This window comes from Xiphophorus hellerii, chromosome 21 (assembly GCF_003331165.1).
Source record: "Xiphophorus hellerii strain 12219 chromosome 21, Xiphophorus_hellerii-4.1, whole genome shotgun sequence".
Classification (NCBI taxonomy): domain Eukaryota; kingdom Metazoa; phylum Chordata; class Actinopteri; order Cyprinodontiformes; family Poeciliidae; genus Xiphophorus; species Xiphophorus hellerii.
Window position 1 is genome coordinate 1129432 of NC_045692.1, and position 12961 is coordinate 1142392.

The window sequence follows — 12961 nt, forward strand, 5'->3', positions numbered from 1 at the left end:
CCAGACAAAACAGCAACCAGTAACATTAAGTCTTTTCAATTTGAATTCGATGGAAATGTAGAAATCACCTAGAGGTCATGAGGATGAGGAGATCACACAGAGGAAGAGGACTGCTGGCAGAAGCTGGACAGCTGGTGTTTGTGCAGCTGCCTTCTGCTTCGTCATTGAAACAATGAATGATGTATCAGGTCTGGCCTTCGGTCTGTTAACACCTCTCTGAGGTCGGGTCTTTGGTCTGGTACCGGGTCCATGTTTTCAGTACTGGAAGCAGTAGCGAGGGTAAAAACCACCTGTTCGATCCTTCAATTTTGCTGAACAAATGACTTAAAGTCTTCTGGAGGAAAATGTTGAGAGCACAAATTAGCAATGCAGACTCACTTCATTATTTCTGTTAATTACAGCCAACTGCAACGCAGTGTGGCATTGTCTAAACTAACACCAATCAAATGCAATACGATTCAAGCAACTCCAGTGAAGTTGGCCTTCTGTGTTTATAGTACAGAATGGACCCAAACATATATATATATACATATATACACTGCCTGGCCAAAAAAAAAGTCGCCACCTGGATTTAACTAAGCAAATAGGTACAAGCCTCCTATTGGATAAGTACTGCATAGGCGATTATCTTTCAGCTGGCAACAAGTTATTTAACCCCAGCTGATGCAATGAGTAACTCCTCATTTCTTAAACAACCATGGCAAAAGACACATCCTGTGGTCGTGGAAAAGACGTTAGTCTGTTTAAGAAGGGTCAAATCATTGGCATGCATCAAGCAGAGAAAACATCTAAGGAGATTGCAGAAACTACTAGAATTGGGTTAAGAACTGTCCAACGCATCATTAAAAACTGGAAGGATGGTGGGGAACCATCGTCTTCCAGGAAGAAATGTGGTCGGAAAAAAATCCTGAATGATCGTGATCGGCGATTACTTAAACGTTTGGTCAAATCAAATCGAAGAAAAACAACAGCAGAACTCAGGAGTATGTTTAATTGTGAACGCAAAAGCATTTCCACACGCACAATGCAAAGGGAACTCAAGGGGTTGGGATTGAACAGCTGTGTAGCCGTAAGAAAACCTCTAATCAGTAAGGCTAACCAGAAAAAAAGGCTTCAGTTTGCTGGGAGCATAAAGATTGGACTCTGGAGGAATGGAAGAGGGTCATGTGGTCTGATGAGTCCAGATTTACCCTGTTCCAGAGTGATGGGCGCATCAGGGTAAGAAGAGAGGCAGGTGAAGTGATGCACCCATCATGCCTAGTGCCTACTGTACAAGCCTGTGGGGGCAGTGCTATGATCTGGGGTTGCTGCAGTTGGTCAGGTCTAGGTTCAGCAACATTGTGTGCCCAAAGAATGAGGTCAGCTGACTACCTGAATATACTGAATGACCAGGTTATTCCATCAATGGATTTTGTCTTCCCAAATGGAATGGGCATATTCCAAGATGACAATGCCAGGATTCATCGGGCTCACATTGTGAAAGAGTGGTTCAGGGAGCATGAGACATCTTTTTCACACATGGATTGGCCACCACAGAGTCCAGACCTTAACCCCATTGAGAATCTTTGGGATGTGCTGGAGAAGGCTTTGCGCAGTGTTCAGACTCTCCCATCATCAGTACAAGATCTTGGTGAAAGATTAATGCAACACTGGATGGAAATAAATCTTGTGACACTGCAGAAGCTTATTGAAACAATGCCACAGCGAATGCGGGCTGTAATCAAAGCTAAAGGCAGTCCAACAAAATATTAGAGAGTGTGACCATTTTTTGGTGGCGACTTTTTTTTGGCCAGGCAGTGTATATATATATATATATATATATATATATATATATATATATATATATACTGTATATATGTATTTGTTGAAACTGTCACTATGTTGAAACAGATAATCTGTGAAAAAGTTGAGCTCCTCCCCCTTCTCCCAGTGCTTAGGAGAAACATCCAATCAGAGCCAGGTGGCGGGTCTTAACGCTGTCAATCACAATCCCCTGTGGTGCTTTCGCCCTGTACCCCCTTGCTTTCCTCTATCGCTACAGCTTTTCCCATCAGCAGGTTCCACAGTCGATGCTCAGGCTAGTTAGCATAGCCACCAGTGACAGCAGGAAACCAGTTTCTCTTTAACAGTAAGTAGTTTCTCCACCATTAGCACATTCAGCAGTGAAGAGGAGTAACAGCAATAAGCCCCTCCTCCTGGCTCTGATTGGTTGTTTTTGGTTAGGAGTGGTGCATTTCTCCAGACAGCAGCAGTAGCTCAGGCAGGAGATGGATCTTTTCACAGATCATCTGTCTCATATCACACTGTGACGGCGTGGCGACAGCTTTAACAAATATGTACAAAACATTTGTTATAAAAGATACATATTGCAGCTTTAAACACTAAGGGTTAAACAATGACAACTCACGCACTCACGCAGCAGAACAAAATGTCAGAACAATGTCTGACTGAAAGGTCGTTGCTTCTAAATAATTAGGAATTGACTTAACATAATCCTCTTGCTGCAGCCAGAAGGATTATGTTGAATCATAACATAATCTTATGACTCATAAGATTATTTTCTGACTTATTAGTAATAACTTGCTAATTAGTTACTAACACAATTAGTTGTTACATCTAGCAAGTCATTAACCAGCAAATCAGCAAAGAGACATTTTATGTTCAATAAACCATATTTAATAATTTTATTTTTCTGCTCTGTATCTGTATGATGTTTTCATAATTTACTCCCTTTGTTGGATTCACTCTATTTGTGAGGGTGGGTTGGTTTCTCAGGTGGTGACTAGCAGTACTGAAATTCCAGTTTTGAGAAAGTCAGGTATTTTTCTGCTTGTAGTTGCTGCTTGTACCAAAATACCAGCAGATCTGATACTATTTCAAATGTTAAGAGGTATTAGAGGATAACATTCAGGACAAATGACGATAAGACCAGAATATCTGCTGTTTAAAAAGGAACGGGGTCTTACAGAGTTTAACACAATTCTTACATCACATTTATTTGTATCTGACTGTGATATGTCCCACAGTAATGTAGCAGCTGTGATCGTCTTTACATTGATTGCATGTGAATCTTGTTTCAGTCTCCTTCCTGCAGCTATCAGCAGCCTTGTGTTCCTCCGCTCCATAGCCGCTCCCATGAATCCATGAATCCCTTCCACAGAGAGAAGAAATGAAAGGCTGTTAGGGTGAATAGGAGACTGATTACTTGCTGCCATGTCAGTAAACTGCCTCCTGAGACTGCAGCCTCTTACCGGGTGTGCTGCTTTCATCCCTCAGAGAGAATAAGAAGGAGAAAAACAAAGTCAGTTGGTTGGAGTTGGTTGGTATGGGAAATAGGGAATTGGTAGTTTAGAAGTGTGAATTCCCACTTCCACAGCCTTTTTCCATTTCTCTGTCAATTACAATGAAAGCGTCATCTGCAGAGAGTGAGGCTGATGGAACAGGTGGATATGACTGACAATGAGGCCGTCATATCCCAAGACAATGAGGTAGTTGTGGGATCCCTTTAATGAGGCAAATGTTGACTTGCTTTTATCAGATGAAGTCTGCAAGAGTTGCAACGAAATAAACAAATGTAGTATTTTCATGAAAAGTCATCTTTCTCTCAGAGGATGTAAACATGCTGGTAGTTCAGTCAGAGGCATTATCCACAGCTCTCAGCATGGCTAAAAAAATCCCTGTTAAGTTTGAGGCTGGTTTGAAGCCCTCATGTAACAACCTGACAACATTCTAGATATTACCAGTGGAATGAAAATCTCCGGTATTCAAGGTGGTGAATGTTGTTTTAATAGTTTATACACCAAACATACAAATTGATACTCAGTGGGAACCGTCTTAGCATAAGCTAACATCTACAGTGCCCTGTATGTAGAGCGCTGATTGGCTCTATACATGGAAAACAAATGAGGCTTCTGGATTGGCTGCTTTGCTAAAGCCAGACAGTAATTGTTCCTCAATGCAGTTCAGATTCCCAGCTGCTCTTTGGTTTTGAATATTTTTGACATGCTCCATATAAACAATCTGTGAAGAGGCTAATTTTGAGAAAACAGCACAGATCCACTGGTTGATGTTCTGAATGTTTTACTCTATCTTCTAACAAATTACTGCCTCACAGACAAACATTTGGTTCAGGTTCATTATGTATTAACAATTTACAGTTAGGACCTGTTGTTGTTGCACAACACACCCCACCCCTTCTCTCTCTACAATACTCTCTCCCTCTCTACTTCCTCTTCTGAGAGGGGCGATGTTACCAGCTCTCCGTCTAACGGGTGAATTGAGTTTCCTAAATCTGCTGGGATTTACCCTTTCCAGAACTGAAGTAAACTCTGTTTAAGCTGGTTTCAAGAAAAGATTTGCCTGGTTTCTGACAGCCTACATCCAGGTGTCCCAACCTTCTTCCCCCTGTGAATTAGCCAGACTGAGCAGCCTGCAGCCAACTAGTTTCACAGAGCTCACCTGTTAACGGCCGCTCGTTCTCTTTATTACAACTTGCTCTTGGTATTGAACCAGGTAGGTTTTAGTGACTCGGGCGAGTCCCAAGGATGATGTTTTACATATGGGCTACCAGCAACCTATAAAACATTTTCCACTTTTTCCTCTCCAGAATCAAACATCAGAGCTATTTTACAACCATCAAAGAACTTTAAGGTGACTCATTAACTGAATGTCCACAACATCTTTTAGATTTTCTTTATGTTAAATATTTTATTAGTAAGGCAGTTTTGCAAGGGTCAGTACAGCTTAATTCAGTAGCAGAAATAATCAAATAAGTAAAATCAATCATCTAGTCTATCTTTCCCTACTGCTGACTGAGAACTAAAAAAGAGAACCTTTGAGAGAGACGGACGGAGTTTGACGTTTCGAACCCCAGACCTGGCTTGATGATGAAGAAGGTGCTGCAGCAGGAGGAAGATGTTGATCGGCGAAGGCAGGGATCTCTGTAGGTCTGATGAGCTTCTTCTCCGCATGGATGGTGAGGTCACACAGGACTTGGGTGTTGGCAGGAAGGAAGGCACCAGTTCTTCTTCTTTGCCTTTGTTCTTTGTCTTTGCCTTTGCCTTTATCTTTGGGGTCTGAACCCAGCTGATGAGAGAAGTGCGATTTGAAGCCACATGTTGCGGGGCTGACGGATTGGTCCCCATGCACAGGACAGTCTTTGGCTCTGTGGCCCCGTCTCTTCTTCAGCTGCAGAGTTCTTTGTCCATCTCGATCTTGGCTCGAAGCTGCCTGGAGGATCCAACCAAAGATTCCTCTTTTGCACCCACCCTATGGTTTATCCACCCTTTTGGTGCATTTGCATTTCACCAGCGCTGTTGCTGTGCTTGTTTCATTGGCTGACTGCTTGGACAGATGATCTCATACCCATCACTGTCTTAAGAGACATTATGTCCTGATGTCTGTGCTAATGTCTCAGGGTTGCTCAACCTCCTATGTCCATTGCCTGCACAACCCCTTCTCTGAAACGTTTACGTTGTTCAACAACCTGTTTCCAAATAAGGCGTTGATCATCTCTGCTCTCCTGTTGGTTCCCCTTTTTCCCTTAACCTTTCACCTTTCTCCTACCATCTACGTCCAACATATCAGTAATGTTTAATTGCAGTTACAACTTTTTACACCATTTCAAGTTCAATGTCAAAATCACATTTATAACTTCTTTAGCTTCTCTGATTTAGCATTCATTTATAATTTTATAACCATAACTTATTAGTTACTCTTATTATAATCTTAATGTGAGTTATTACAGATGTTTTCTGAAAAGAAACCAAGAGTAATCCATGATTCTAATTATTTAATACCAAAGTTACAGTTACTTGTTTTACTTGTTGTCATGAAGTGGTGCGGTGAGGGGTGGTGAGGCAGACGCAGTGGACCCAGGTAAGATGAATAATGAAATTTAATGATGAAAACACAGTCCCAACAACAGGCAGCACGCACATTAGACGCATTGACAGCGAATTGACAAGGACGCAACGAGGAACAAGGAACACAGGTGGAGTTAAATACACAGCAGGTAATCACAGAACGAGACACACCTGGGAACAATCAAGGGGAGGACAGGACAACGAAGAGACTCAAGGACACAGAAAACTCGAAATTAACACACAGAAAACACAGAACACGACACTTGTAAGTGTTCCCACAAGTGTAAGTGTAAGTTTTATTATAAGTAAACCAATATTAATATAAGTATTTCACTTATATTATTCAATTACTCAAGTTGTTTAGATTTCATTCTTTAAAACTTTCATGCTTTGAAATAAGGAATAGTCTCAACTATTCTTATAAATCTGCAGGCTGGAAACTTGCTTCCTCTTTTTCCAGGAAACCTGCTTTCCCTGTTTCATGACTCTCTCTGTCTGACTGACTATGATTTCTTATGATTAGATAGAAAAAAGGAATAGAATTAAAGCAAAGTTTGCAGGAGACAAAAACAACACACACAACCAGATTTATTTTATTGATGTTTAAGTCTACTGTTGGGCCTAGATGTCACTTGAGTGATTCATTTTAAAGATAACTTTATTTATTATTACTGTTAAACTTAAATCTCCAGCATGGGGAAGTGGGATGATCTCGGGTTCTCTTGACACCCCCTCCACGAGGTCAGACCTTTCACATGCTGGGAGTCCATCATCACCCTCCTGCAGTTCTGCGACCTCGTCCCCTGGAAAGAGAAGAGATTCGTCTGGGATGTGAAGATGCAGATTCTTCATCCTCAGTTGTCAAAAGGGCTCAGTACAGTCATCAAAACTCCACTTCTCTTGACAGAACTTATTTGGATTTCTAGCTCTCAGTTTTTAACTCATCTGATATAATAATATGGTAACAGAGTAAGGGGATGTCATTATTGATATAATAGTATTCTTATTTAATGAGAGGTCAAAATAATGGTATAGCAGCTGATAACGTTTGTTTTAAATTATAATTATGTATAAAAAGTCAATAAATCTCAATATGAATACATTTCTTAAAGCATGACTTTTTTTCATCATTGAGCGAATTCTGAAGCATGCATAATTTATAAGAGCAATGATGAGATTTATCTATGAAAACAGATTTATTCTAGCAATCACAATGTTTACCAGTTCTTTGGGACAGACTGAACAACTGATGGAACTAATAAATTAACTTTTAATCAGGCAATCAGCAAAGTCACTAAGCTACTTTTTAAGGGATTAGTCCGTAATCAACAGTCAATCAAGTTTATTTGTACAACACTTTTCAGCAACAAGGCAGTTCAAAGTGCTTTTCATCATAAAAACACACACACAAAAAAACAGTCATAAAAGACACCATGCAGTCAACAATGAGAAAACCAGTAACAAACATTACAGTTAGATGAGCGCCATAATCAAAATCCTCAATACACATCATATCTGTTAGTTGACGTTTCATTTATCATGGTTCAAAAGCAACTCTAAACAGGTGGGTTTTTATTTGATTTATTTATTTATTTTGAACATGATAGCAGTATAAAATTACACACATTAACAAAGAATGCAAAAGACATATTTTGTACCACAAAATCTTAACATGCTCGAAAAGGAGTAGGAAGAACTAAAAAACTTATGAACTTATATCCCATAAACTCATACAATGTTTTCAGACGGACCCTCATTAAATCAAAAAAAGGAAAATCAGATTAGTTCATTTTCCCTTTTATCATTTTTCTTTTTGTCATGGACTCACTAAACCCACATATGTCTAAATATATACATCCATACCCACACACACTCATATGCATTAGCTTCAATTTACATAAACACATTTGTGTTAACTCTCACCCAATTTATTATCGTCAAACCATTTTTTAATTTACTGATTTCTGACACGACTATGGAAAGAAGTTGTTCTAAGTTTTCAGAGACTAGAATATTTGTGTCATCAGCAAATTACACAAATTTTAATACATTTTACACTTTGCTTATGTTGTTTATATACAAATTAAATAAAACTGGTCCCAGTACCGACCCTTGAGGTACCCCACACGCAATCTCCAGACAGTCAGATTCAGTCTCTCCCATCTTCACAAATTGTTTTCTGGTCTTTAAATAACTCATCCAGTTAAAGTGGAAGAGAGCATACTGTACATGTTCACTTAGAGACCGACTGAAAGGTTTTGTCCAGTGGGACTAACAAGCCCATCTAATTTTCCCCTTCAGTTACTTTTGCTTTAAAGAATAAATCTTTTGTTATTATTATATGTTTGATATGTTCAGTAGTCTGCACCATGTGTGCAGTGGTTCCTGCTTCCTGCAGACGTCAGAGAGCTAACTGTGTTTTAGCTTTTACACAACAGCAACAGGAAAAATATTCAAGAAAAATGTTTGACATTCTGAGAAAAGTGTGTTTGATATAGTATTCATTCTTTATTAGAAAAACGTTCAATCTTTTGCATGTGAAATGTGAAATTTTTTATTGCTTATTCAGATTTGTAGCAGTGGAGAAGCTCTTGACTGTTCACTCCCTGAATGAGCCACTAAATGTTCTTCAGTCCAACAGAAAGACTTTCTGCCTCATAAACGTCACGCTTACTTGAATCTTCCTACATTTGTCCTTCTGAATGGACAGACTCTAAAAACAGCAGTGAGACGTGAACAGTATTCATTATAACCAGGGTCAGAGAAGGCGAACAAAACCAAAATGAGGAGATAACATGGACTGTGGCCCAGCATCAGACTCAGCCACAGTCATTAAGTCCTATTATGTCGTGCGTTCTATCAGGCTGACTTTGTGTTAGCCTGGAGGCTTTCTGCGTGGGATGCAGTCCTCACATGATGTCAGAAACAAAGCAGGGCAGGCCATCACTTTCTGCAAGAAAATGACAGGATGTTTTAAGCCGTGTTCTGTGGTTTAGAAAGATCAGAAATGAAAGCAAAATTTTTCCTTTTTGTTTATTTCAGATGGCCTGCAGTGAAGCACTATCATTTCAAAGTTTAATTGAATTTGCATGACTTGAGCTGCTTATCCTCCTGAGCCCCAACATGTTCTGTTTATGTCAGAACACCGGCACAGTGTGTCCTGTAGTGGACATTTTGTTCAGTCTGATCTTTTCCTTTTTTTTATTTATCCTTCATACACTCTTTAGATCAGTGGTCCCCAACCTTTTTATTACCGCGGACCGGTCAAGACTTGGCAATTTTGCTGCGGCCCGGCACGTCAGATCGGCACTTCTGCATGTTCGCGTTCCAGCTAAAGCCTTTTCTTTTTTTTTTTCTTTCGCCCCGATTTTCTCTTTAGGACAATCTTACAACGTCCTGCAGTGAGTGGTGTGTTGAATATGCCCGAACTAAAATCGGACATATTCAACATTGTCTTGGCCCGATTATCGCAGCCTGTGGGGTTTTTCCTGACTGGGAGCGAGAACGCAGCCTGTTGAATGTGACAGGTAGCCAATCAGAAAGCGCTGTGACGTAAGAACGGAGGGGAATCCCAAACAGTTGACATGGCAACTGAGAGTCCGGTCGACATCGGAGGTGATATGTGGAAATGTTTATTACTATATGTAAAGGTCATTTTATATATGTTTATTTGTGGCAAAGTTTATTCAGTTAAATTGTTAACTACAAAAAAACATAACTCACCTCCAAATCATAGTACAGCAAATAGAGCGGCTGCTCCCGCCGCCTTTTATCAAACGCCTTTTCTTTTTGTTACGTCTTTGTAATTGTTCTTTATTGCTTAAAATGAGCCACAAACTATCACTGCTGCTTCTTACATTGTCATCTGTGTTTGATTATTCTAAATTCACGTATAGTATGTTGGGGGTTTTACTGGATTTTCTTCTGGAATCGGGAAGTTCGTGAGTGGAATCGGTTCGTGTGTGGTGTGTTGCTCCTGCTATTATGTCTTTACTCCAACATAGTATATTTAAATAAAAGATTTAACTCGGTGGTAAGAAAATGAACGTGACTTTACTGATCTTTACTGTTATCTCACAAGTTTCATATCAGTGCACTGGAGGATAACCTCTAGGTAACTCAGTAGCTAGGGGAGTGGTTCCGCTGAAGTAAATAGATTCACTTTATATACTACACTCCTCCCCTTTTAGATTAATGCTATATAACTAAAGTAACACATAACATTGCCAATGCATTAAACACAATTTGTTATCCAGTTGACAAATATTGGAACTCTTTTTTTTTTTTTTTTAGTCCATAAGTGAAACTCATAAATCCAATCTTTTTGGGGAACCTGTGGGGTGCTCTCAGTAGGGGGCACTTCCTCTACAACTATGGGTGTCACAATACTGGGTTCAGAGTTGGTTTCAGGATCAGGTGGACGTGCTGGTTGCTCCGGTGTCTTTGGTTGAGCATTCAACAGTTGATCCACATGACGTCTCCAGGTATGCTCTCCAGTGTCCACCTTGTACATCAGAGGGCCGCTCCTAGTGATGATCTTTCGAGGCGTCCACTTTTCCCCTCGGTAGTTACGTGTCAGGATCTGCCGAAGCTCCTTGGCGGTTCACTCGAAAAGCTGCTGAACTGTTTGTTCTGCACTTCTTTTCTCAGGTTTGGCTTTAGAACAGGGGTCTCAAACTCCAGTCCTCGAGGGCTGCAGTCCTGCAACTTTTAGATGTGCCTCTGCTGCACCACACCTGAATAGAATAATTAGGTCATTAAGGCTCTGGAAAACTGATCTACACAAGGAGGAGGTAATTAAGTCATTTCATTCCAGTGTTTTGTACCTGTGGCACATCTAAAAACTGCAGGACTGTGGCCCTCGAGGCCTGGAGTTTGAGACCCCTGCTTTAGAAGGTCAATACGAGATCTGAGCTGTCTGTTCATAAACAGCATTGCAGGTGTCTGATTAGTTGTTACATGGACATAATTGCGGTACACCAGGAGGAAATTGTCAATTTTGTGTTGAAGAGAGATGTCTTCTTTTGTCATTGCTTTTATGGACTTTTTGAATGTTTGTACAAACCGTTCTGCTAACCCGTTTGTTGCTGGATGGTGAGGTGCTTACTTGAAATGCTTGATACCATTCTTTTTCATGAAGTCTTGGAATTCTTCAGAAGTATACTGTGGGCCATTGTCACTCACAATTTGCTCAGATAGGCCATTCCTGGCGAAGATGGTTCTCAGAACAGAGAGTCTTTTCTGATGTTGTTGATTTCATTGGGACTACTTCTGGCCATTTTGAGTGAGCGTCCACAGCAATGAGAAACATAGAGTTCATGAGCAGACCAGCAAAATCAATGTGCACTCTCTGCCAGGGTACAGACTGCCATTCCCACGGATGTAGGGGAGCCTGTGGTGGTGCGTTTTGAACGCTCAGGCATCCTGGGCAGGTTTTGGTGATGTCCTCAATCTGTTTATCTATCCCTGGCCACCATACGTAGCTATGAGCCAGACTTTTCATCTTCACCGTACCTACGTGAGCCTCATGCAGACTGTCCAACACTCTGGTGCGAAGCTTGGAGGGCACTACCACACGTGATCCACACATGAAGGTTCCCTGGCAGACTGACAGCTGATCACGTCTTGCTGAAAACTCAGGAAAGTATGGATTCCCATGGGCAGGCCAGCCTTGTACTGTGATGTCATACACCTTGGAAAGTGTTGGGTCAATCCGCGTTTCTTTTCGTATCAGGGCATTTGTAACTGGCAGCTGATCTACCAGTGTTGTGTATTGTGAGTAAAAATAATAGAGAAGCGTGTGCTCTTTAACTAGGTGAGGGAGGTTTTTTTCTTCCATATTGTGAAATAATTATTTGGTTTAAATTGCAGCATTAAATTAAAACTCAATTCAAGATTAATGAACTTAAAATCAATGTTTAAACAACTTGTCTCTTGTTAAATCAACTTCTTGAACTTTAATTTGAGTTAAAACAATATAATCTTCTTGTTGACTTAAATTGCATTTTCAAACCAGAAGATGGACTTTCATTTTCAAGTTAAACCACCTTCAAATGTTTTACAGTGTACAGTGCCAAAGTATTCTGGTTGTTGATCTTAGAACTAACATAGTTAACTTAGTCTGAATCATAGTTTTGCTGCTGGAAGATCCAGACAGTGAACATGGTGACAGCTGGAGACGGGCTGGATGGCAGATCTCTGACTCGGTGCAACAGTCTCTTCTTTATGTAAATGCATTTTTATCATTTAATACTGTGATGGACAGAAGGAGTCACAGGACATATTAGAAAAATAGGGTTTTTTATTTTAACCCAAAGATTATAAATAACAAAAGATAAACTGAGCTCATAAAAGAGGTCAAAGAAACAAAACTGAACTCAGGCAAAAAATGTAAACAAACTGGCTGCACAAACATAACTGACCTAACAAAGAAATGACACACAGGGGTTTATATACTGGCTGGTCAGACCAATTAAGACACAATAGGGGTAAATAAACAGAATACAATTACAAATAACACAAAAACAAATAACAGTACAGCTAAGTGTGGCTAAACTAAAGACCCAAAACTGAAAATCAAAAATATTAAACTTTAAATACTAATATTTACTTAAATAGAAAACTTATCTAAACAAAGAAACTACAAATTCCCCCTGCCAGCAGGAACTAGTGGTGCAGTCCAATCAGCATTTAAGCCTGCTGAGCCCTGGCCCCCATCTTTTGTCTGGCAGCTCCAACGAAGGTAAGTACCGGGAGGAAAAACAGAGTTAATCTTAAGCAAACAAAATTAACTTTAAGTTGATATAAATACATATGCTAACTAAATGTGCGTGCTAACAAATAGAACAAATGCATTCAAATCAACTAATAAATGTTTTTATTGAAACTAAAGTGTTGTTGTGTTTATATGAAAAAATAAACTGTGCATAGAAAGAGTTACCGACATCAGAGTGTGGCCATGGATTTGGCCATCACACACTCCCCCACTTCCTGGTCTTCACTCTGGCACCGAGAAAGGTAATCAGCAGTGGTGTTGTCTTTGCCGGGGATGTAGTGAACCTTAAACCGAAATGGCTGCATAGCAAGATACCATCTGG